Genomic DNA, 27105 nt, shown 5'->3' on the forward strand with positions numbered 1-27105 from the left:
ATTGTAAGGAATGAATTTGTCATATTGTAAGTTTTGCATAGATTTTATGAACATTTATGTAGGGGATAATAAATCGAAAGAAGAAATGTTCCTTAATTTTGCTTTTAAAAAAATCAAATATTTTTGAAAAATATGTTGCATAAATAATTTAAGAACTTAGATTTTAAACTTCATTCAGAATTTTAACCAAAATTTATCACATTTTCTAAAAGAATACGTTGATCAAAGCAAGTTTTACACTTTGATAGCAATAGGAATATTTTTTTCAGACATTTGAACTTTAAAAGTAGGGATTTATTTTGCAACATAAGTATGCAATCTTTCCTTCAATGGTTCCAGTCGAATTTCGGCCTCTGGGCGAACTCTAGTTTATATAAAAATACAACGAGGTCTTATCAGAGATTCACAATACTTTCGGCTATTTTTGTAGATAAATTGACAGAATATGTTTTTACATAGGTATAAAACACATGAAATTTACCATGAAGGGCCTTGATTAGGTAAGAACCTATAAAATGGTACTTTTTCGTTCTACAAAAGGTGCTTTTTGAATTTTCTATAATATCGAACCTGGAAACATGAAATTAAGTTTGTAGGGCCCGGATTAGGCGAGAACCTATAAAAGGGGACTTTTTGGTACTTTTTCGTTCTACAAAAGGTATTTTTTGAAATTTCTATAATATTGAACCTAGAAACATGAAATTAAGTATGTAGAGCCCGGATTAGGTCAGAACACATAAAAGGGTACTTTTTGGTACTTTTTCGTTCTACAAAAGGTACTTTTTGAATTTTCTATAACGTTAAACCTAGAAACATGAAATTTAGCATGTAGGGCCTTGGCTAGGTAAGAACCTACAAAAGGGGAATTTTTGGTACTTTTTCGTTCCAAAAAAGGTACTTTTTGTGTTTTCTGTAATATTGAACCGAGAAACATGAAATTTAGGGCATTGACTAGGTAAAAACCTATAAAATGGGACTTTTTGGTACTTTTTCTTTAAAATCCATTTTTTGAATCTTCAAAGTTTTTTAAATTCACAAAAATTTAATATATTCAATGTTATTTAATTTATATAATTTGTTTAAAAACAGTGTATTTAAGTTTTAAACAACATTATGTTTCATGGTTTTTATAATATTTAGACAATATTCTTCCTAAATTAATATTTTAAATTTCAAAATAACCAAATTTTAAAATTTTTCTGAGCTTTTCTCTAACAAGTAAAAGTTCCTGCTTTAGTTTTATCCGACATTGTATGTATGTCTGAAAAAATTTATTGGTGAAAAATTTTTGCACATAATTTTGAACCTGAGTGTTGTATTGATTTTGCTAATTTTCAATACCAAACAGCTTAGGATAATAATGAATATTTTGGGTGAATTTTATTAATGTGCATTGCAGGATTTCATAGGGACCAAGAATTTGTTGGGTCTCAGATAAGTATTTTTCAGTATTACATATGGAATAACAATCCTGTGGTGGAGGGTAAAAAAGTTTATGTCTATTTACAATATAAATTTTAATTTATTTTATACTTTAAAATAAACAATTACATCGTTTTGCTCTTCATATTCGACCGTCATTTTTAAAATTGGCGAAGTTTCCTTTTTTGAAGTTTCCGTTCTAGGTTAGGCTTTTTAATATAAAGTTCTTGTTTAGCACTTTTATATTATTTACTCATTATTGCTGCACTTTACAGATTTAAATTTCTCTTTTTTGATATTTTTATTAGTTATTATTTTTATTAGTTATTATTTAGTTGCTCTTACTGAATTAAAGTTTATATACAACATAACAACAATTTTATTAAATTTCAGTAAACGTTGAAGTTGCATGTGGGCACAGCAGAACTAAAATTTAAAATAATAGCTGTTTATTAACTGTGTTTATTTAATTTAGGAAGATGCTATAAAACAATTTGAATTAAAAATATGTTATTATGAAAATTTGTTTTTATAGAGTTACCACATTACATTACTATTTATCACATAAGTCAAAAATTTAAATTATTTTGGTATATTTTATTTGTTTTTGGAATTTCACAGCACATACTAAATTACATATATTTTTATAATTAGTGAGTTTTCCGCTGGCAACCTTCTCTTACGAATATTTATGTTTTTATTTGTATAAGTAGACTATTTGACAATGTTTATAAATGTTGCGATTTTCCTTTTAGTTTCGAAAGCTGGCATTCATTTTAGTTCAGCTTTTTGCCAATAGCTAATTACTTGGCTGATTCCAGTTAATATGTTTCTAAATCATAGCTCTGTAATGAAAAGAGAAATTCATTGATTATTTTACTTATTCCGGAAACCTAATAGTAGTTAATATAAGTTTTGTTATTTTATGTATACGTAATACATACGTAATGTATATAATAATATATAATATAAGAGTTTGTACTAGGGTGATCGATTATTCGACATTTTCCAAAAACCGGTTTTCAAATATTTGACATTAAAAAAAAACGGTTGATATTTTTCAAATTCAGAAAAAACCGTTTAACCGGTTTTTCATTATAAATAAAAAAAATATATTTTAATTTGAAAAACTTAATGTTTATGTTTAAATTTGATTAATAAAACATGGCCCAAAATGATTTTTAACAGTTTAAAAGATTATAACTTTAGATCTAGTCGTCTGATTTACATTATTTCTTTAATATAAAAAAATTAGGAAAAAAGTGGGACACTTCTGTTAAACATAAGGTACTATGTAATCCTAGCTTATTTTAAAAGCCCTGTTTACTAACTTAAAGCCCTGTTTAGGCATTCCAACACTTCCATAAAATTTCAGCCGTAAATTAATTATTGTAATTGGAATATTATCTTAAGATTGATAAAATTTTATCAAACAGTTATCAATTTTACAAATATTTTTTTTTAATTAATTAGGAAAATCAAAAAAGTTTAACCAAAGGAGCTGTAGAAAAATATACGCTAGTTCCTCGACTCGAATTTTTTTAAAATTTAGACGGGCTGTATTATTATTTACTTAAAATTTTCAATTAAAAAATCTTTGAATACAAAGCAAATAAAAGTATTCGAAACCGGTTTTTAAAAAGTGAAAAAACCGGGTTATTCGATATTCGAAAAATCAACATTAAGAAAAAACCGACACTGGTAAAGCAGTTTTTAAAAAGTGAAAAAACCGGGTTATTCGATATTCGAAAAATCAACATTAAGAAAAAACCGACACTGGTAAAGCAGAAAAAAATATAAATATATAATTATATAGGAGTATAGGTCAAACATGGGTCGATACTCATTCAATTTGGGAAAAGGATATATTTTTAAATAACAGTTAGTTATGTTGAGTTTCATTGCGATACAAATGGTTACAAGTCAATTTTAGACGTTTAAGAAATTTTTTGAAGGGGGTTTGTATGGGTGCTAGGGTCAAATAAGGGCCGATCATTACGAAAATCTGCAGTGTCGTTTATACTTATATAAAACATATTTGTGCCAATTTTTTTGAGAGATAATAGTATATTTGACGTAATTATGGCATAAAAGGCACAAATCGCGAGGTACGGTTGTATGGGGGCTAGGTGAAATAATGGACCGATTTCAACCATTTTCAATAGACTTCGTCCCAGTGCCAAAAAACATGTCTGGTCCAAATTTCATCAAGTTATCTGTACCTTGTACACAAAGTTTACATGGACAGCCAGTCAGCCAGCCGGACAGACGGATCGACTCAAAAAGTGATTCTGAATCGATCGGTATACTTTAAGGTGGGTGTAGGACCAATATTTTTGTGTGTTACAAACATCAGCACAAACGCATAATACCCTCCCCACTATAGTGGTGTAGGGTATAAAAATCAATGTATGTTTGTTTGATTGTTTGTTTGTACCTTATATGAGGCTAAACCACTGGAGCGATCTTCTTGAAACTTTCAGCGTATGTTCCCCTATATCTGGAAGGAACTATAGGCTACTTTTTATTTTGAAATTGCAAGTGGGAGGGGTGCCATGCCCACTTCCTCAAATTTTTTATGGACAATTTTGATATCCATATGATAATTTGGTGAAAAAATTTTAGGACTAGCAATAGGGGGCTTATCTGGGAAACTATAAGTGTTAGAATCTTTAAATTTTGCATGATCTTTAACATTCATGTAAACATTTTGGGTAATAAACTGGCGCACTATCAATAGGGGGACATTGCTCGTCCCATATGAATAAAATATACAAAAATTCGTTTATCTGGGAAACTATTAAAGCTAGCATCTTAAAATTTTGCACGAAGAACTTTAATATTCATATGAATATTTTGGGGAAAAAGGGCGAACTTTCATCAGGAGGCTTGGAACGCCCCATATGAATTAAATAGATAAATTCGTATATCTAAGAAACTGTTAGAGCTAAAATCCTTAAATTTTGCACAATCCTTAATTTGGCGTTGTCGTTTGTCTGGGAAACTAGACCTAAAATCTTCAAATTTTCCACGACGAAATTTAACATTTATTTGAACATGTTGAGGAAAATGGGCGGACCTTTATTAGATGGGGTTTGAACCTCCCATATGAATTAAATGTCTGGGGAAGTATTACAGCAAAAATACTTTGACTTCAATGTGAACATTTTGGTAATAAATTGGCGGACTAACAAATTGGAACATCCCATATGAATTAAATACAAAAATTTTACATGAAAAACTTTGAACATGAAAATGGGCGGACTTTCAATAGGACCTAGGTATCAAAATAGTCAGGCCATTTTCTTATACTTGATCAGATTTTTGTACGAACTGTCGGACATTTTATCAGTCATTTATCCGAGATCTATCCGACTTTCTTATAATTGATCAGACTTTTGTACGAACTGTTGGACATTTTATCCGACATCTATCAGACTTTCTTATATTTGATCAGACTTTCGTACGAAATGTCAGAATTTCCCCAGGAATTTAAATCAGATTTCGTACCGCATATATATATATATATATATATATAGCGGAGTCTGAAGACCCCAGATATCTGCGGGATCCAAATCTTCAATAATTCTGTCAGACATGCTTTCTAGAAGTTTTCTATTTAAAATCAGCAAAATTAATTAATAACGGAGATATATACAATAATACGAGACAACCTCTGTTGTTATCAAAAAAGCAACAACAACACAGCTTATTAGAGAAAAGGTGTATGTTGGTTTCATTACGTTGTGTATTTTATCAAATTTTATCAAAAAAGCAACAACAACACAGCTTATTGGAGAAATTGTGTATGGTGGTTTCATTGCGTTGTGCATTTTTTTTTTGTGTATTTTGTTTCGTATGTTTAGGTGCCGTTGGTTTCATTGCGCTGTGTATTTAGTTTTTATACCCTTCACCTTCGTGAGAAGGGTATATATAAGTTTGTCATTCCGTCTGTAATTTCCAAAATATAATTTTCCGACCTATAAAGTATATATATTCTGAATCCTTATAGATAGCGGAGTCGATTAAGCCATGTCCGTCTGTCCGTCTTTCTATTGAAATCAGTTTTCTAAAGACCACAGATATCTTCGGGATCCAAATATTCAATAATTCTATCAGACATGCTTTCGAGAAGTTTCCAATTTAAAATCAGCAAAAGCCGTCCACAAACAACGGAGATATAAGCAAAAACCCGGAGACAACTTCTGAAAATTTCATAAAAAAGAAAAATTTTTTTCATGCTTTGATATACAGTGGGACCTCGATTTTCCGTATGGTCGGTACCGGAAGCATTCTGTATAATCGATTTTCCCGGTTAATTGAGTGCTTATTTTAATTATTTTAATTAATAAATTAATATGAACACCTATATATATTTAAAAATGAATGTGTGTTTGTATGTTTGGACTTTATAGACAGCTAAACGGCTGAACCGATTTTTCTGAAATTTTCACAGTCTCTTCCTGTATATCTCAAAGGAACTATAGGCTGCATTTTACTTCAATATTTTAAGTCGGCGACGTGCCACGCCCACATACAAAATAAGTATTAAAAGTCGCATATCTCAGAAACTGCAAGAGCTACAGTCCTCAAATTTTGTATGCAAAACTTTGACATCCATGTGAACACATGAGAATAAAATGGGCAGCCTAGATACAGTGGGCGTGGCACCTCCCATATAAAGAAAATCTTAAATTGTATATCTGAGAAAATATAACAGCTAGAGTCCTCATTTTTTTTCGGAGGAACTTAAGTATCAAATTGAATGTTTAGGACAAAAATGGGCGAACTAGCAACTTTTACTCAGTCTTGGTACCTCCCATATGAATTAAGTGCAAAAATTCATGTATCTAGAAAGCTATTAGAGCTAGAATCCTCAATTTCGCACGAAGAACTCTGATATTCAATAGGGGCTTGGCAAATGACCAAGATCTGCAACGTGAAATGGGTTACAATCCACAAGATTTAGAGAATTTGGTGGCAGAAAATTTACAGCATCTACAACCAGAGCAGAGAATGGCATACCATACAATAATGTCAACAATTATAAACCAAAAAGGAGGACTTTATTTCATAGATGCGCCAGGAGGAACCGGAAAAACCTTTCTAATCTCATTGATTTTAGCTAACGTTCGATCAAAAAAGAATATTGCCTTAGCCATTGCGTCATCAGGTATTGCAGCAACACTTTTAGATGGAGGCAGAACTGAGCATTCTGCACTCAAATTACCATTGAAAACTCAATTTTCTAAAGATTATGCATTTAATGTTAAGAAAAATAGGCAGTGGTTATGTGAGCGTGCTTTACTGGCACCCAAAAATATTGACGTTAATTGTATCAATAATATTATTTTGAATAGAATCGATGTTATTTTAAAAACATATAAATCCATCGATACTGTTACAAATAGTGATGATGTCGCCAATTATCCTGTAGAATTTTTGAATACACTTGATTAACCAGGCTTTCCACTCCACGAACTGAAGTTGAAAATTGGCGTTCGAATTATTTTATTGCGAAATATTGATCCACCACGTGTTTGTAATGGTACTCGATTAACAGTTAAGAAATTAATGAACAACTTAATCGAAGTAACGGTCTTACTACCTCGGATCCCAATGACAACATCGGAAATGCCATTCGACTTACTACCTCGGATCCCAATGACAACATCGGAAATGCCATTCGACTTTAAACGGTTGCAATTTCCTATACATTTGGCATTCACGATGACAATAAACAAATCTCAGAGTCAATCCCTGCAAGTGTGTGGAATAAATGTCGAAAATTCATGCTTCTCACATGGTCAGCTTTATGTTGCATGCATGCGAGTTGGGAACCTTCAGATTTGTATAGCTACGCGCCTGAGGGGAAAACGAAAAATATTGTATATCCCAAGGTTTTAGAATAGGAAATAATTATTAAGGAAATTTCAATTGTAAGTATTAAGTCAATTATATTTTAGTAATTTTATAATATTTTGTAAATTTCATTTTGAGGAATAAAAAATAATTAATAAGAAATAATATACATATATATCAATTAATCAATAAAATACTTTAAATATCAAACTTTCTTTGTCTTATTACTTTATGGTTTTGGATCGTGACAAACATACATTAATAGAATTTTCCTAAACAAAAAATGTATTTCAATATATTTTGAATATTTTTTATTTTATATCGACTAAATAATTCAAGGATTTTATATTCGTACATGTTTCAAAAATATAAAAAAATAATTTTGTCAGAAAACGGTAAACAGTTGATAAGGATTTCATGTTATGAAGTTTCTAAAAATAATCATGTAATGTTGTTTGTCTCTTATTTTTCGATTTTGTATTTTTTCGATTTGTTCTAATTGTGAATAGTTGTTAAAAAATAATAGAATTCTGCTTATAATATACCCTTCACAGCCATGTCCGTCTGTCTGTCGAAATCAGTTTTTAGAGGACCCCAGATATCGGCGAGATCCGAATCTTCAATAATTCTGTTAGACATGCTTTCGAGAAGATCGCTATTTAAAATCAGCAAAATCGGTCCATAAATGACGGAGATATAAGCAAAAATCCGAGACAACCTCTGAAAATTTCATAAAAAAAGACAAGAGTACCATATAATCTGGCACTACGGATGGACGGTTGCCCACAGGACCTAGTTCTGACCGGGAAAGACTACTCTGTCCGACAGGGGATTAGTACTGATCTAGTAGTCCTTTTATTTCAGTGAAGTTCTCGGTGCTGCTGCCATCTCATATGGTTTCATGCTACGCAACATATGGTTGAAGTCCGTTCTCTCAACTTGACGGGGCAATTATTGGGTTCGAATTGGCTTTGGAAATTTCTACATCCTTTGTCACATTATCTGACATACAGCAAACAAAGATTTGGTAAATTTAAAAAAAAAAAACATTCTATTTTTGTCAGTTTTTATCTGATTTCAACGTTCCATATCTTATTTTATTCATAAAAGTATGAACTAAAATAAAAAAAATATTTAAAAAATATGATTTTTTAGATTAAGTGTGGGTCAAAAATGATCTTGAATTGTAAACAAATTTTAAACAAGTTAGAGCGCTATATTCGGCTATGCCGAATCTTAAATACCCTCCACTAACAAGCTACTTTTTATTTAAAACCATTTAACTATCTAATTTTTAGATAACTTGACAAAATATTTGTTTCCGTAGTGGGGGTACTAACATTTATGCATATGTGGAAATAATTTTGATTAGGTTCATAAAATTTTATGTTAATAGGCCAGTTACAAACATTTTAATATAATGATTTATCTATACACAAACATACTCATGTCGAATTTTATCTGGATATAATAATTTAATAATGAATTAAGTGGTATTAAGTGATTTTCAGAAGTAAAATTCCGTACAACGATTTATATATACAAAATACACATTTATGTTGAATTTTATCCCGATGACTTTGATTGTCAATGTGCGTTTAAGTAATTTTTGGAAATAATCCTTATATGGGAGTTGTGACCAATCAAGAAAAAATTTCGTATAATGATTTATATGCAAAAAAAAAAATTAAAATCTAATATTACTCCAATAGATTTATTAATTAATAACATATGTGCGTTTAAGTGATTTTCGGAAGTGGGCTTTATATAGGAGCTATGAGCAATTACGGACCTCTCCAGAAAAATTTCGTAGAGTAATTCATATGTATGTACACAAAACATATTTGTGTCTCCAAAGCTGGTATGCGTGTTAAGAGGTATGACTTGAATCTTTACTAAATATAGTATCATTTTAGGGCTTATGAATAAAAGGAAGCTAAGCTAACAAAAGAAATTTTAGAAAGTATGCTACACGGATGAAGCAATGTATGGTTTTGGAGTTAGGAGGCGCAAATAGATCTCAAATAAAAGATCAAAAAATTACGGAAGGAAAGCCATGATAAATAATAAAATATCATTAAAAACTAAATTTTAATATTTTTTAATCTAACTGTCACCGGAGCAAAGAGACAGAGGGTGAAACTTGCTACAAAGCTCTTTTCTCACACTGTAGCGCAAGCTATCACAAGAACTGCGAGTCTTGGTGGAAAAAATTGGACAGAATGCCACAAACTTTTTAAGACAGTTAAGTTAATAATTTATAAACGTCGAATTTGGATATTGTAAAGAATCCTGGAAGAGTTTGTAACCAGACAACATTTAACAAAGAGAGTACCTCCCTTTTATGTTTATTTGTATACCTTTCACCTTCGTGAGAATGGAACATATAAGTTTGTTATTCTGTTCATAATTTAAAAATATTAATTTTGTGTCTTCATAAGGTAAAAATACAATATGTAACTCCTTATAGCCGTCGAAGTCGGTTTAGCGATATCCTTCTACGCAACCCCCTTTTAAGTTTGTTTTCAAATGTCTGTTTGTCTGTTCGTCTGCCTGTCTGTCTCCTCCCCTGAGGTATGTTTCCTTGATGAAAAACTCCATCTTGGCATCTCTAGTCTGCCGGGTGATGATTAAATGTATTCTCGGCATTTCCATGGATTGATTTGACATGGGGTCTTACCAGAGTACCATATAATCTGGCACTACGGATGGACGGTTGCCCACAGGACCTAGTTCTGACCGGTCAATTGATTGAGGTTCCTTCGGGATCCACGTAATGGCTGTGGTTTATACCCAAATTCGCGGGGAGAGAATATCCAAATGCCAAATATGTCCGATGCTGTTGCCATCTCAACAGATGGGGATGTGGGGATGTAACAAAGCAACTTATGCTGGCTTCCTGAACCCGTTGAGTATCTCTTACTCTTCGCGTAGTAGGGCGCCAGTATATGTTGGGGAATTTTCAGGATGACACTTGGTAGTTGCCTGTCATTCCGTAGATCGTTCTTTATGGTCTGAGAATGGAACTGATGTAATTGATGAACGATCGGGAAAGACTACTCTGTCCGACAGGGGACTAGTACTGATTTAGTAGTCCTTTTATTTCAGTGAAGTTCTCGGTGCTGCTGCCATCTCATATGGTTTCATGCTACGCAACATATGGTTGAAGTCCGTTCTCTCAACTTGACGGGGCAATTATTGGGTTCGAATTGGCTTTGGAAATTTCTACATCCTTTGTCACATTATCTGACATACAGCAAACAAAGATTTGGTAAATTTAAAAAAAAAAACATTCTATTTTTGTCAGTTTTTATCTGATTTCAACGTTCCATATCTTATTTTATTCATAAAAGTATGAACTAAAATAAAAAAAATATTTAAAAAAATATGATTTTTTAGATTAAGTGTGGGTCAAAAATGATCTTGAATTGTAAACAAATTTTAAACAAGTTAGAGTGCTATATTCGGCTATTCCGAATCTTAAATACCCTCCACTAGCAAGCTACTTTTTATTTAAACCCATTTAACTATCTAATTTTTAGATAACTTGACAAAATTTTTGTTTCCGTAGTGGGGGTACTAACATTTATGCATATGTGGAAATAATTTTGATTAGGTTCATAAAATTTTATATTAATAGGCCAGTTACAAACATTTTAATATAATGATTCATCTATACACAAACATACTCATGTCGAATTTTATCTGGATATAATAATTTAATAATGAATTAAGTGGTATTAAGTGATTTTCACAAGTAAAATTCCGTACAACGGTTTATATATACTAAATACACATTTATGTTGAATTTTATCCCGATTACTTTGATTGTCAATGTGCGTTTAAGTAATTTTTGGAAATATTCCTTATATGGGAGTTGTGACCAATCAAGAAAAAATTTCGTATAATGATTTATATGCAAAAAAAATTAAAATCGAATATTACTCCAATAGATTTATTAATTAATAACATATGTGCGTTTAAGTGATTTCGGAAGTGGACTTTATATAGGAGCTATGACCAATTACGGACCTCTCCAGAAAAATTTCGTAGAGTAATTCATATGTATGTACACAAAACATATTTGTGTCTCCAGAGCTGGTATGCGTGTTAAGAGGTATGACTTGTATCTTTACTAAATATACTATAGTATCATTTTAGGGGTTATGAATAAATGGAAGCTAAGCTAACAAAAGAAATTTTAGAAAGTATGCTACACGAGATGAAGCAATGTGGATTAACCGTTGTCGCTATGGTTTTGGAGTTAGGAGCCGCAAATAGATCTCAGATAAAAGAGCAAAAAATTACGGAAGGAAAGCCATGATAAAGAATAAAATATCATTAAAAACTAAATTTTAATATTTTTTAACTGTCACCGGAGCAAAGAGACAGAGGGTGAAACTTGCTACAAAGCTCTTTTCTCACACTGTAGCGCAAGCTATCACAAAAACTGCGAGTCTTGGTGGAAAAAATTGGACAGAATGCCACAAACTTTTTAAAACAGTTAAGTTAATAATTTATATACTATTTCTCTTGGCAGACGAAATTTGTTGCCATTTCAAAAAGGTAACGGTTTTATTATATAGGTAACAGATGGAGCTCTTCGTCCTTGGGTCCAAAAAAGAGTGTGCAAATTGCGACCTGTACCTTGCGCACAAGGTTTACTTGGACAGCCAGCCAGACGGACGGACATAGCTCAATCGACTCAGAAAACGATTCTAAGCCGATTGGTATACTTTAAGGTGGGTATAGGACGAATATTTTTGTATGTTACAAACATCAGCACAAACCCAATATACCCTCCCCACTAAAGTAGTGTAGGGTATAAAAATGAACAACAAAACTGTTTAATATATGTACTTTAATTATTTTTAACTTTTTGCAGACATTATATTAACTAACATTTAATTTAATAATGATGCGGCTCTCTCAGATGAACGAAAAATTGACGATTTACCTTACGATGGTCTAGGGAACTTCGCTGGCTGTATATGCCACAAATTGAAAGATGCGGTTCCAGATATTGCCGAGCCTAAAAATACAGACGCTGCTTCCTTTACATGGGTAGACCATTTAAGGAAAGGTGGATTGGCTAAGCCAACACCGGAAATGATGACATATCGTCGTCCCGGAATTATCTTCACGTATATCACAAAATCCAAAAAAAATGAGTTAGGGTAATTTTTTGGGGTAAAATTTGAAGATCTATCGATCTAATCAATCCAATGGTTTCTATCTCTTGTGGTTTACGAGATATATAGTAGCTATTTTATTGTATATCCACTTTTCTTAAAAATTTAATGTATTATCTTACCGTATATGCCAATTTTATACCCTCCACCACCATCAGTGGCGATAGAGGGTATATATAAGTTTGTTATTCCGTGTGTAACACCAAGAAATATTCATCTGAGACCCAACAATGTATATATATTCTGGGTCCTTATGAAATTCTGAGTCGATTTAGCTATGTCCGTCTGTCTGTCTGGTTAAAGCACGCTCACGTTAAAACTAAACAAATGAAATCAACCAAATTCACTGAGAATATTCATTGTTTTCCTAAGCAGTTGGGTATTGAAAATCAGCAAAATCGGATCACAACGTAAAAAGTTATGAGTAAAAATTTCTTTCTACTTAAAAAAAAATTAAGTTTTTTCCCCTAATTCTTGAGTAGTTTTCTCAGAAACTACCAAAGATAATTCGACAAATTTTATCACAGATTATTTTTTCCATCTATAGATTAATTATGTTTAAAATTGTAACAATCGATCCAAAATTTCCCATAGCCCCCATACAAAGGTACATATTCCAGGAAAATAATTTATCGTTAATAATTTCCTCAAATATATCGGTATCAACCAAAGGTTTAAAATTGTTAAGCCTTAATTCAATTTTTTAAATCAAATTAAAATTTATTACTTCACCATTCTATAAAATCATTCATTCGAATTAATTCATAAGCTGAATTCCTTAGGACTTTAAAAATGTTGAATTCATTACTTGTATAATTCATTCTTTAAAGGCTTAATTCCTTGCTGAATGATTTAAATTTTTTCGAATTCAAATCTATTACAAAATAGCTTTAATCGTTTTTTCTTCATTCATTTTGTAGGGGATTAATGAAAATTTTTTAAATAAAAATGTATATACATTAGGGGGTCTTTTGTTTTTAGAAATTTTATTTAGTATTTTACAAATAAAACTTTTTTATTTTAATTTCAGCTAATTAAATATGCACTATATTATATAAATAAGCACTATATTATAAATGAAATTAAAGTAAATTAAATATAGCCTAAATAGGGGCTATATTTATTTTACTTTAATTTTAATTTTACATAAATGACAAATCTTATTCGAAACATATTAATTATAAAGTTTTTTAAACGTTATTTTTGTGCGTCTTTTAATAATATTTTCCAAATATAACTTCCATTCGAAAAAAGTTTGAACATATATGTACATACGTATAAACAGAATTATAAATATTTCAAATTTGAAATAAATTTTAAATTTTAAATTATTTTTCAAATTAAAGAGTGAATTAAATTAAAAGTGAATTAGAATTTTTATCTGATATGTAAATCAACCGTTGATAAAAATTATGTGTTTCCTAGGCAAAAGCGAACAAGAAAGGTTTATACGAAACCAAATATAACTAATGATATATTATTTAAGAACTATTTTCAAATTAAACATTTATTTGAACAATCCTTATATACACATGCTTTAATATTTGTCATATAAATTATAATTTATTTGTTTGCAATTCAAATTTTCAAATGTACTATGTGTTGGATATGGATGGAATGATAATGAAAACTTACAGAAATTCTGTTTAGTGGATAAATCCTTATGCTGCAGTAAATACAATAAAATACTTAAATACTATGATTAATCAGAGTTCCTATAGTTAAAAAGTACATTATTCAGATGGAAAATCTAGCACTATAAAAGGCGTTCATTGGCTGATTCTGTTCTAAGCAAACATCAACGGACTTGTTATGTTTTATGATCATAAACTCATGGTCACATACTATGTACAGTGTCTCTCAAAAGTATTCGAATTTAGGTAAACTATGAAAAGAAACCAAATTTAATAATATATTTTGTGTGGAAAATAAATAAATTAATTTGTTATATTGTCTAGATAGTCCTTAGTTTTGATATCACGCCCCTTAAAACTTGAAAACTTTACATTTACTTAAATTAGTTGTGCTTTTTTTAAAAATAGTCCATGAAACTACTTCACAAAAGTATGCGAATTTTTCCTGTATTTCATATTTGATCATATTATACGATACAAAAATTTTAGAATCGCATGGTTTTATGCTTAATATTGTTTTAAGGGGTTACTATCAACCGCATGGATATATTTGTTATCACCCTTTTTCCAGAGATAAAACCAAAATTTAATATTGGAATTTAATAGAACCCATAGGGTATCTAAAAATAATATTTTTTGTTATAAGGATCTGTACTTAAAAGTTCCAAGATGTATTTTTGGTATCGTTTTTCAGTTTCTAATTGAATTATCTGGATCATAAGTCCCTTTTCGTACCTCTAGGGACGATATTTTCCGACAAAGTTGTCTAGTGTATATTGATGTACATATTGGCACTAATGTATTTTAAATTTTCAATATATTATAGCGGTATACAACCCCAAAACATGCCTTAACAAAACGTCATCCTATATAGTAGATTTCAGTTTTTACTACTCGTAACTTTCACGCTTATGTTGCCCGTTACAATAACACTGTAAGTCCTAAATTTTGGTTTTAATTTGATCATAGTAAATAATATTTAAACACATATCAACATTTTTGATGTGATCATAATGATATCGTGCCATGCAGCATGGACGCCATTGGTATATAAAAATAATGATTTTACTATTTTGATTTAATTTTCCCGATTATATCATTATTATAGCAATAGCAAAACAAAATGAACAACAACAACGCTAAACGAAATAAACACTCAAGAAACAAAATACATAAGGCAGTAAAACCAACAGACATCCAAACATACGAAACGAAATACACAAAAAAACAAAAACAAAATACACAACGCAATGAAACCAACAGACATCAAACATACGAAACTGTACACCAACAAACAAAAACAATATACACAAGGCAATGAAACACACAGACATCCAAACATACGAAACGAAATACTCGAAAAAAAAAACAAAAACAAAATACACAACGCAATCAAACCAACAGACATCCAAATATACGAAACTGCATACACCATGAAACAAAAACAATATACACATGCCAATGAAACACACAGCCATCCAAACATGTGAAACGAAATACTCTATGAATAAGCAGTGTTGTTGTTGTTTCTTATTAATCAAAGCATGAAAAAAATTGTCTTTTTTTATGAAATTTTCAGAGGTTGTCTCGGATTTTTGCTTATATCTCCTTGCTGATTTTAAATAGCGATCTTCTCGAAAGCATGTCTAACAGAATTATTGAAGATTCGGATCTCGCCGATATCTGGGGTCCTCTAAAAACTGATTTCAACAGACAGACAGACATGGCTTAATCGACTCCGCTATCTATAAGGATCCTGAATATATATACTTTATAGGGTCGGAAAATTATATTACAGAAATTACAAACGGAATGACAAACTTATATATACCCTTCTCACGAAGGTGAAGGGTATAAAAATAGAAAAATGTTCTTGTGCACAGAATTTGTGTTTATTATTAGTCAGAAAGATCATTCTTATTATACAAACTTACAAATATCAGCTGTAAAATTAGTTATTTAAAACTTATACGCATACACTCTTTTATACAGAGATAAAAAACTTAAAAATTTTAAAAACCTTTAAAGTTGAAATTTTAGTTTTTGAGATACAACACTCTGGCTGCAAACAAAAGCGTTTTCATTCAGTCTACTACAAATTGAATTTAAGAAAAACTTCGTAATTCAATTTGGAGTAGATTTGAATTAAAGAAAAATTCAATCATTCAAAGCAAAATGCAATTCAAACATGAATGAATTCAGTATATGAATGATTTAAAATAAACTGAAAGCCTTTGAATTAAGCTATTGAATTAATTCCTGAGAATTAAAAAAAGGATTGGAAGATTAAATTTTATATTTCTGAATTAAGATTTTGGTGAATTAAGCTCAAATTGAATTGATTAATTCGAAGCTCTGGTATCAACACAAAATTTTGTACATATTGACATTATATGAAAAGGAATCAAAACTACAGATTTATCGGTCCACAATTGGTCATAGTTCCCATATAAGGTCCACTTTCGAAAATCACTTAAATGAACATATTTTGATAAATAAAGCTATCGGGATAAAATTCGACATGAATATGTTTTGTATATACATAAATCATTCTACGGAATTTTTTCTGGATCGGTCCATAATTGGTCAAAGCTCCCATATAAGGTTCACATCAGAAAATCACTTAAACGAGCTTAATTCATATATAAATAAAGCTATCTGGATAAAATTTGGTCCATAATCGGTCATAGCTCCCATATAAGGTCCACATCCGAAAATCACTCAAATGCGCATAATTCATTGATAAATAAAGCTATCAGGGTAAAACTCGACGTGAATTTGTTTTGTGTATAATCATCCGTGAACATTTTCCACATCGGTCCATAATTGGTTACATTCCATTTAAGGAATTTTTTCAGCATCGGTCCATATCTAGCTCCCATATAAGGTTCACATCTGAAAACCACTTAATGCCACATAATTTATTATTAAACTCGACATGAGTATGTTTTGTGTATAAATAAATCATTTTGATTATTATACCCTCCACCACCATCAGTGGTGATAGAGGGTTTATATAAGTTTGTCATTCCGTGTGTAACACCAAGAAATAACAAAGTATATATATTCTGGGTCCTTATGAAATTCTGAGTCGATTTAGCTATGCCCGTCTGTCCGTTTATCTGTCTCTGTAAAACACGCGCACGTTAAAACGAAGCAAGATAATTTAACCAAATTCACCCAAAATATTCACTATTATCCGGTACAGTTAGGTATTGAAAATGAGCAAAATCGGTTAACATCGAGAAAAGTTATGAATCAAAATTTAAAACAACACCGAAAAAATAAGCATTTTTTACACATTCTGATGTAATTTTCTCGAAAACTATGCAAGTTAATTTCATTAAAGTCATCATACATTCGTTTCTACATAATATCTTGATTCTTGCCGAAAATTGCCAGAATCGGTCCATAATTTCTTATACCTCCCATTCAAAAGTACATATTCCCGGAAAATGAGTTTTTTGTTAATAACTTCCGTCAGAATGTTGATATCTTCATAAAAATTTTACAACTTAAAATCTTATATCAATAGAATTCATCGAGAGAAAAGATTTTCTGGATCGCTCCATAATTGGACATAGCTCCCATACAAGGTCCCCTCCCGAAAATCATTTAAACTCGCATAACTCATTACTAAATTAAGATATCCATATAAAATTTGGAATAAGTATTGCTCATATGCACAGAAATATTACTGCGAAAGTTTTTTCCGATCGGTCCATAATTGGTCATAGCTCCCATACAAGGACCCTTCCCGAAAATCACTTAAATGCGCATAACTCATTACTAAATTAAGATATCCATATAAAATTTGTTACAAGTATTGCTCACATATACAGAAATATTACTATGAAGGTTTTTTCCGATCGGTCTATAATTGGTCATAGCTCCCATACAAGGTTCCCTCCCGAAAATCAATTAAACGCACATAACTCATTACAAAATATTGATATCCATACATTTAGCACAAATATTCCTCATATATACATAAATTACACTATAAAATTGTTTTACGATCGGTCCATATTTGGTAATAGCTCTCATACTAGGTCCCCTCCAGAAAATGACTTGAATGCACAATATTCATTGCAAATAATGATATAGATACATAATTTTGAAATTTTGTCTTTATATACATAATTGGTCATAGCGCCTTTACGAAAATCTCTTAAACGCACATTACTCATTACCAAATCAAGCTATTGATACAAAATTTGCCACAAATATTTAGTATACAAAAATTCTATTTCAAGATTTTTTCACGATCGGTCCATAACATGGGTGCGGTTGGTCCCATGCAAATGTCCCTTCAGAAAATCACTTGAACACACATTACTTATTACTAAATTACGATATAGATACAAAATTTGACTGAAATATAGCTTTTATGTACAGAAATTTAGCTTAAAGATTTTTTTACGATCGGTTTATAATTGGTCATATCTCCCACATTAAGTCCTTCCACTAAAAGCAATTTAACCGTATTTAACTAATTGCATTATCAATTTGTGTAGAACAAAATTATATATATGTATTTTGAAAATCCTTAAATCTTTCACACACATGCATACATGCACATTATTAAATATCGTTAAAGCATATCTTAGGGCGCTATAAAAATATAAAAGAAAATGGGGTTTGTACTGTTCAATAAATCTTGTAATTGTAACAGATTTAAGCTGTTTAAATCTTGGGGTTTTTCTATTAAAGACATGAGAAAACTTATTTCTACAAATATTTGATCAATTAAAAAAGTATTACTATGTATAAAAATAGCTGGTGGAGGGTATTTAAGATTCGGCTCAGCCGAATATAGCACTCTAACTTGTTATTTTATGTTAACGGAAAATTAATGCATTAAATTCAAAAATATTTAATGTTAATGTAAAATTAATGCACCCATGTTAATGTTAATGCAAAGAACTTTTTTTTAATGTTGAAAAAATTGTTAATGCATTAACACATTTAATGCATTTATCCCAGGTCTGGAAAATAGTTCATAGTATAAGGGTAATTAATATTAATAAAAAGTAAATAGCTGAATTACATTCGCCAACACGAATATGACACGTCATCAGCGATGTTAATATGACACTTGCTTTGACATTACAATATTTACGATAAGAGATAAATCTTTAATAATGCTTTTTTCAACACTCTCACTCATTGTTTAATTCAGACATTCCTAAAAGTTTTATGTTTTTGTTGAAGCGTTGATTCCAATAGTGTTATTATTTTTAAGCTCCCTGATGAATTTCAGCCTTATGTCAATATGTTTTGTGCTGTGGTGTAGTTCGGGATTATTGATAAGTTGAATAGCTCCTTGGTTATCTACATTTAAAATAGTGTGTGGGCTTTGATTATAAACAATATCAGTTAATAATTGTTTAAGCCATATCGCCTCCTTAGCACCGTCACACACTGCCGTACATTCGGCTTCTGTTGTCGATAACTCGACAGTTTTTTGACGATGACTTCTCCAAGTGATAGCGCTGTTGTTTATTACGTAACCTGTAGCGGATATGCTAGTATCGATGTCCCTTGCAAAATCTGCATCGGTATAACCTTCTAAGTTGATACAATTTTTCATTTTGTAGTAGTTGGTTGTGGCTTTTAGATATCGAAAAATACGCTTTAATGCTGTAACGTGACAATTTTTGGGATTTTCAGTAAATTTGCTTACTTCGACAACAGCATAAGAAATGTCTGGTCTTGATAGGTTAGGTTAGGTTGATAGAAGGATGTATACTACATCAAATCCGAAGAAATACACCTAGGCCACTATCGGGCCTGTTGTGCGCTCCAATTCATGAAAAAAAAAATTGTTCACTGAATGTATTATTTTTCCATGTTCAGAAACTCAGTTTCCTGGACGTAATTCCTAAGAATCTTCCAATCGGTGTTGGTTAAGAATGTTATTTCCGGAATAACATCACTTCCAAGATACTTGAATCTAACTTCGACGAATGCCTGACAATGGCAAAGAAAGTGCTCTAGAGTTTATCTGTCCTCTCCACATGCTCTACATTCGTCTGAATCCGCACGTCCAATTTTGTATAGATGTGCACGTAATCCTGTGTGTCCACTCAGAATTCGTACCATCATACTAACCTCAGACTTGCTCATTTTGAGGAGATTTCTCGTCTTGCTCTCATCAGGGTCACCCCATAGAATCTTTGTGGTTCTACCCACCGTTTCATTATTCCAAGAGGCCTTATGGGATTCTCTCATCCATATTTTTAATACAGCTTTTGTTGCGTCGAATGGTTTTGCGTTTGTCAGGTTAACTACATCGAGCTCCCTTCCCTTTATAGCTATTACATTCGCCCTTTCGTTGCCGACTACTCCCGAGTGGCCTGGTACCCATATGATGTGAACCTTACCTCTGGGAGAGTATTCAGTTAAAGCTTTCTTACAATCCAATACGGTCTTAGATTTAATTCATATCACCTGATATCGCACTAATTGCCTTCTGGCTGTCGGTAAATATATTAAGCCCTGTGGGCGCCATATTTATTCTAATCCAATTTACACATTCCGTTATTGCTCGTACTTCTGCCTGGAAGCTTGTGTTATGATTAGGTATACGGTGGTACATTTCTGTTTCTGGGTCTTCAATATAGAACCCCAGGCCCACTTTGTCCATTAATTTATAGCCATCCGTGAAGCAACGGATTCCTACTGGTATTTGCTCCAATGTTCCGCTTGACCAAGACATTCTATCTGGGATTAGCGTTTCAAAGTTTCCGACATATTCTGTGTCTGGTATGCGATCAGGCACGTCCGATGAATGTGTATAACCTTCCAATGTGTCCAGTATACATTGATGACGTGTCCTATAACCGTTTTTGGCCAGTTCTCATAAAGTAAAGAGCCGTTCGGCTGTAAGCGCCGCCTCATATCTTATATATGTTTCAATGGGTGGAATATCTAGCAACGTTTCCATAGCCTTGGTTGAAGTAGTACACATGGCACCACTTATACCGAGAAGAAATTTTTGTCTTTCTTGTGAAAAGACAGATTTCCGTCTTCGCCGGATTAACATTGAGACCTCTCGGTTGAGCCCAGCTCAAGGCCGTATTCAGAGCCTCCTCAGCTCTTCTACGCAAGTAATTTGGATCCTTTCCCTTTAAAAGTATTACGACATCGTCTGCATAGCAGACAGGTCTAAGTCCTTTCTCGGTTAGGGTCCTTAGGAGGCTATTAATCGTGGTAACCCAGAGTAAAGGTGACAAAATGTCACCCTGTGGTATACCGCGAAATACCTTTTTCCTGATAGTTATATCGTACATCTCGCAGCTTATCCATCTGTTCCTTAGCATGTAGTTGATCAAGTTACGGAGCACCCGGTCAACATAAAACTGGTCTAGGGATTGGATAAGGGTATCAGTGTGCACGTTATTGAAAGCGCCTTCGATGTCAATGCATACCGCCAGTGTTTACAGTTTGCTATCGAAAGATTCACCTTTGTAGTGGACAACTTCGTTTAAAGCGGTTTCCACGTATGGTATGCTGATTTTAACCATGCTATCGACTATCCGTTCCAAGGTTTTAAGTAGGAAGGACGTAAGACTTATCGGTCGATAGGACTTAGGTGTCGCATAGCTAGGTTTCCCTGGTTTGGGCATAAATATTAGCCTTGCATCCTGCCATTTAACTGGGGTATATGCCAATTTTAAGCATGCAGTGAATATCTGTGACAGATGTACGGAAACCAGTCCCGCCTCCATCTGCAAAAGTGCCGGGAAAATTCCATCCGGCCCTGCAGCTTTATAGGGAGCAAAGCTCTTGATTGCCCCTTTAACCATGTCAGTTGTAATAACTATTTCCGTGTTACCCTCCCCTTTCTCCAATATCGGTTCATCTATGTTATTCGATATACCGGGTGGCAAATGAGAATCCATTAGGAGTTTCATTGTCTCCTCCATATCCTCAAGCCTTTGCCCGTGTCATCGATCATAGATTCCGGTTGGACATGAGTTTTGGATAGGAATTTTTTATCTTCGATACGTCATTTACGCTATCTACCTGTTCACAGAAAAGTTTCCAGGAGTCTCGTTTGGCTTTTCGAACGATTTTCTTATATTCACCAAGTTTATTACGATACTCATCCCAGTATACTGCGGTCTTTTTACGCCGTGCCCGGTTAAATAGTTTGCGAAGAGTCTTCCCAAGGGTCTGGATCTCCCCAGTTACCCAGGGTTTCTCCTGGGCAGATCTCCGCTCTCGCAGAGGGCAGCTGTCCTCGAACGATTCAACTAGGGCACTTGTGAACGTTTCCACTTTGGCATCTATATCCTCTTTATTTCGACATTGAAAAGTGTCCTGACTTAAACGGTTCTTTAGTAAGGTTCCGAACATTGGCCAATTAGTTTTAGACTTATTCCGAAACTTTATCGGCTTTGGTGGTGGCCTTAGTATTTTGAATCTTATGTACCGATGATCAGAAAAGGAGCGCTCGTCCGAAACTCTCCAATCCTGAATTTCGTTTATAAGCTCTTCTGAACATATAGTTATATCTAATACTTCTTCTCTGATTCTATTGACGAAAGTAGCTTTATTACCTAAGTTCAATGTTATCAAGTCTTTAGTATTAAGGAAATCCGTGAGGGCTTGTCCCCTGCGATTGGTGTTCGTACTACCCCAAGCTACATGGTGCGAGTTGGCATAACAACCTATTACAATTTTCTTATTTTTTCTTTGTGCCTCTTCAACCAGTTTCATCAGATCCGACGTTGGTGGTAGTGTCGGAGAATCGAAAGGCAGGTAAACAGATGCAAGGAATATGTTGCCAAGACCTTGCTTCAGTACCGTTGTATCCGATGTTGGTAATCCTGTTGAGAGGAGAAAACATAAGTTCTTGTGACATAAGATACATGTTCTCGGGCGAGATCCTGTATCAGCGTAGAAAAGTTGGAAATTTACGTGATCTGGTCTTGATAATATAGCAGCAAAAATCAGCGAACCAATAGCTTGTCTAAATAGAAATTGCACTTCTCTTTCATCACTTGATTTCAACAAAAATACGTTGGTATCAGCTGGTGTTGAAATAGAGCTTGCATTTTCCATGTTGAATTTGGCAATAATTTTGTTAATATACATCTGTTGACCAATTTTGATAGTTTTGTTCATTCTGTCACGATGAATTTCTAGATCAACGTAGTAATGTAGCCATAAGTAACATGAAAACTTTTTGATAATTTATCAATAAATAATTGAATGACAGATTTACTAGGTGATATTATTAAATCATCATCAACGTATAAGAATAAAATAATTTTGTCGTTATCAATATTTCCAAAAAAGACACAAGGGTCAGCAACAGATTGTTTCATATCAAAAATTTTCAAAAAACCTGCAAACTTAATATTCCGATTACGGGAGGCTTGCTTTAACCTGTAGAGGCCATTGTTGAGCCGAAAAAAATTCCTTACCATATTCGGTTTGTACGCCCCTTTGGGATTTCCATATATATTTCTTCGTCAAGGTACATACACTCAGTACCAAAAACTTTTACATGACTCAGGTCTGGCTTCTTCCCGAACCAGTTTTCATATGGGTTTTCAATTTTATTGTTGACAATGTTGATCTATTTAATATTTAGAATCCAATACCCGCTACACTTGGGACCGCATAAATCCATGTGAATGTATTCGCATTTGGCAGCAATCAGCAATATATTAGTCACTCATATTTTTATACCCACCATCAAAAAACATGATTTTGGCATTCCGTGTGTAACACATCGAAATATTGTTCACAGACCTCATAAAGTATATATATTATGAGACCTCGTAAGATTCTAAGACGATCTAGCTATGTCCGTCCGTCTGTCTGTTGTTGGCACTATAGCGTCCACAAAAAAAGAGATATTGAGATGAAATTTTCTCAAAATATCTTTTATTAATCAGAAATCGGTCAACGATTTCACATAGCCCCCATATAAATGTACCCCCGGAATATTGTGTAAAAAGCTTCAAACATTCACAAATTCGTTGTTAATGAAGCAAATGGCACATAAGTCAGTTTTTTGACCTCCGAAATAAAATTCTGAATTATTTTGGACATAGCACCGCAATTGCCCCTACCCCCCATATAAGGTCCCCTTTTCAAAATGACTTTAACGCTCATTATTGACGTAAAAATTTGACATAAGTAAGTTTCATACGAGTGGAAATCTCTAATTGGCCCTACCCCCCATATAAGGTCCCCTTTGGAAAATGACTATAATGCTTAAACTAAAGGCTTAAACATACTAATATAGCGATTAAATTTGACACACGTAGATTTCATGCAAGCCAATATCTCTCCACCAAACTATATGTGGATCGGTCCGTTATTGATCCTACCCGCCATATAAGGTCCCCTCCATAAAATTACTTTAACGCTCATTACTGGCTTAAAAATACGAGTATAGCGATGAAATTTCACAGAAGTAAGTTTTATATGAGCCAAAATCTTTAACGCTCATTACTGGCTTAAAAATACGAGTATAGCGATGAAATTTCACAGAAGTAAGTTTTATATGAGCCAAAATCTCTCTACCAAATTTTATGTGGATCGGTGCATAATTGCCCCTACCCGCCCATATAAGGTCCACCTTCAGAAAATGACTTTATCGCTTATTATTGGCGTAAAAATACGAGTATAGCGAAGAAATTTGACATAAGTAAGTATCTTAGGAGCCAAAACCTTTCCAGCTAATTTTATGTGGATCGGTCCATAATTGACCCTACTCCATATATAAGATCCCCTCCATAAAATGACTTTAACGCTCATTACTGGCTTAAAAAGAAGAGTATAGCGATGAAATTTTACAGAAGTAAAAATACAAGTATAGCGAAGAAATTTGGCATAAATAAGTATCTTAGGAGCCAAAACCTTTCCACCAAATTGTATGTGGATCGGGCCTTAAATGACCCTATCCCGCATATAAGGTCCCTAACAGAAAATGACTTTAACGCTCATTACTGGCCTAAAAAACGAGTAAAGCGATGAAATTCGATATAGTTTTGTATGTGCTAACATCTCTCTACAAAATTTTGTGGGGATCGGTCCATAATTGACCCTACCCATCAGAGAATCACTTAAACGCTCATTACTGGCGTAAATGAAATTCGACACTGATAAGTTCTATAGGAACTGAAATCTCTCTACCAATTTGTATGTGGATTAGTCTATTATAACCCCACCCCATAAAAATTTTCCCTCAGAAAATGACTACAACGAGCAAAATACGAATACCGCAATGCAATTCGACATAAACTAATTTTAAGCTAAAATCTCTACCATATTTTATGAGGATCGATCCATAATTAACCTTAACCCCGTATAAGGTCCCTTTAAGAAAATGACTTTAATGCTCATTACTGGCTTAAAAATACAAGTAGATCTATGAAATTTGAAACAAATAAGGAACTGAAATCTTCCTACCGACTTTTATGAGAATTGGTCCATATGTGTATATATAACCCTACTCCCTATATAAATTAATATATTTAATTCGAAAGAGAACTGTCAATAGTTAAACCCCTATTAATGGACCTCTCTCAAATATTACAATGATGTTCTCATTAATATTGATACATAGTAATAAAATACTCAAAATATCAAAGTTTATTTATATGGCAGTGATTTGATGGTGGGTATATAAGATTCGGTATAGCCGAATATAACACTCTTACTTGTTTATGGTTGTTCTATTAATATGGTCAAGTCTGCAATGCCATTGCTAAAGAGAATCAATTTTCTCCAAATTTGCAGTTTGATGGATTTGTGTTTCAAAAAGCATTCGAAACTGATTCATAGAATCTTTAACGCCAGCTGCTAATATATTTTGCTAATATATCTGCAATCCACACATCTTTACATGGAGCCGAAATAACGTCACTTGTTGTTGTTGCAACAAAAGCTGATTGGCCTTTTAAAACTGCATTAAAAAGCTAAACACGTTGTGTGAACTATAGAAAATAGTACATAAGTATAAGTGTAATGAATATTAATAAAAAGTAAATAGATGAATTACATTCGCCAATACGAATATGACACGTCATCAGTGATGTTAATATGACACTTGCTATGACATTACAATATTTACGATAAGAGATATATCTCCAATAATTTGCTTATTAGTGATGTCAATTAAACAATTCAAATTTTATTTTTTAAAAAGTTCTAAATTTCCCGAAAATCGAAAAAGAAAACAAAAATGCCCAACACTGTGATTTGGCCGAAGCCTCCCCTATACGGGTATACCCCATTATATATCCGCCGGTTTGCACCAGAGCAATTTTTCTGATCCAAAGTCTGTTATTTTGTGAGAACTTTAAGAATAAAACTTTAAAAAGTGTGTGTGTGAGTTAGTTTGTATTTTTATTTATGGTCTATAGACTGATAAACCCCCTATTGAAAGTCTGCCCTTTTCCACCAAAATGTTCAGATAAGTATAAAAGTTCTTCGTGATAAATAATCATATTGACACTAAAGTTCCGACAAAATTTGAGGACTCTATCTGTTATATTTTCTCAGATATAGATATTTAAAATTTTCTTTATATGGAAGGTAGCCATTCCGCCCATTTTGTCCGAAAATATTCTTATGGATGTCAAAGGTGTCCATAAAATTTGAAGACTCTAACTGTTGTACTTTCTGCGACATGTGTCTTTTAATACTAAGTTTGTATGTAGGCGTGGCACCACAAATTCTTATATATATTATAAATTTCTTTGTAAGTTTGTTTATTTGTTTGTGCGTCAATCACGCCTAAACGGATGGACCGATTTTCTTCATATTTGGAACATAGAAGGATATATGTCTGGAAGCGTCAATAGGCTTTTCGAAAATTTAACTAGAAGGAAGTAAAAAAATAGGTGAAAACAACGAAAAAAGGCCAAACTTGGTACTTTTGTGCATAAAAACTTATTTTTGTCTATTTAATGCGAAAATATTTTCGATTTAGTATTCTAAAGTGTCAGAAATATGTATTATCATAT

General features: G+C 32.5%; 1 long non-coding RNA gene across 2 annotated transcripts in view; it reads right to left on the bottom strand.

Moving 5' to 3' along the window:
- Positions 1-1566: 1566 nt before the first annotated feature.
- Positions 1567-27105, bottom strand: part of LOC119607802 — a 114601-nt gene continuing 89062 nt past the window's right edge. Inside the window, exons 3-4 of one of the 2 annotated variants that reach the window (XR_005231760.1) lie at positions 1972-2267; positions 1567-1848 (exon numbers count right to left, since the gene is read on the bottom strand). This is a non-coding gene — a long non-coding RNA (uncharacterized LOC119607802). Of the gene's footprint in view, positions 2268-27105 lie in introns of both variants that reach the window. The other variant, XR_005231759.1, reaches the window with a different exon arrangement.

The sequence above is a fragment of the Lucilia sericata genome, unplaced genomic scaffold, assembly GCF_015586225.1.
Source record: "Lucilia sericata isolate MDLA Ls3-8-SP2 unplaced genomic scaffold, ASM1558622v1 Contig000750F_arrow, whole genome shotgun sequence".
In the NCBI taxonomy this organism is placed as follows: domain Eukaryota; kingdom Metazoa; phylum Arthropoda; class Insecta; order Diptera; family Calliphoridae; genus Lucilia; species Lucilia sericata.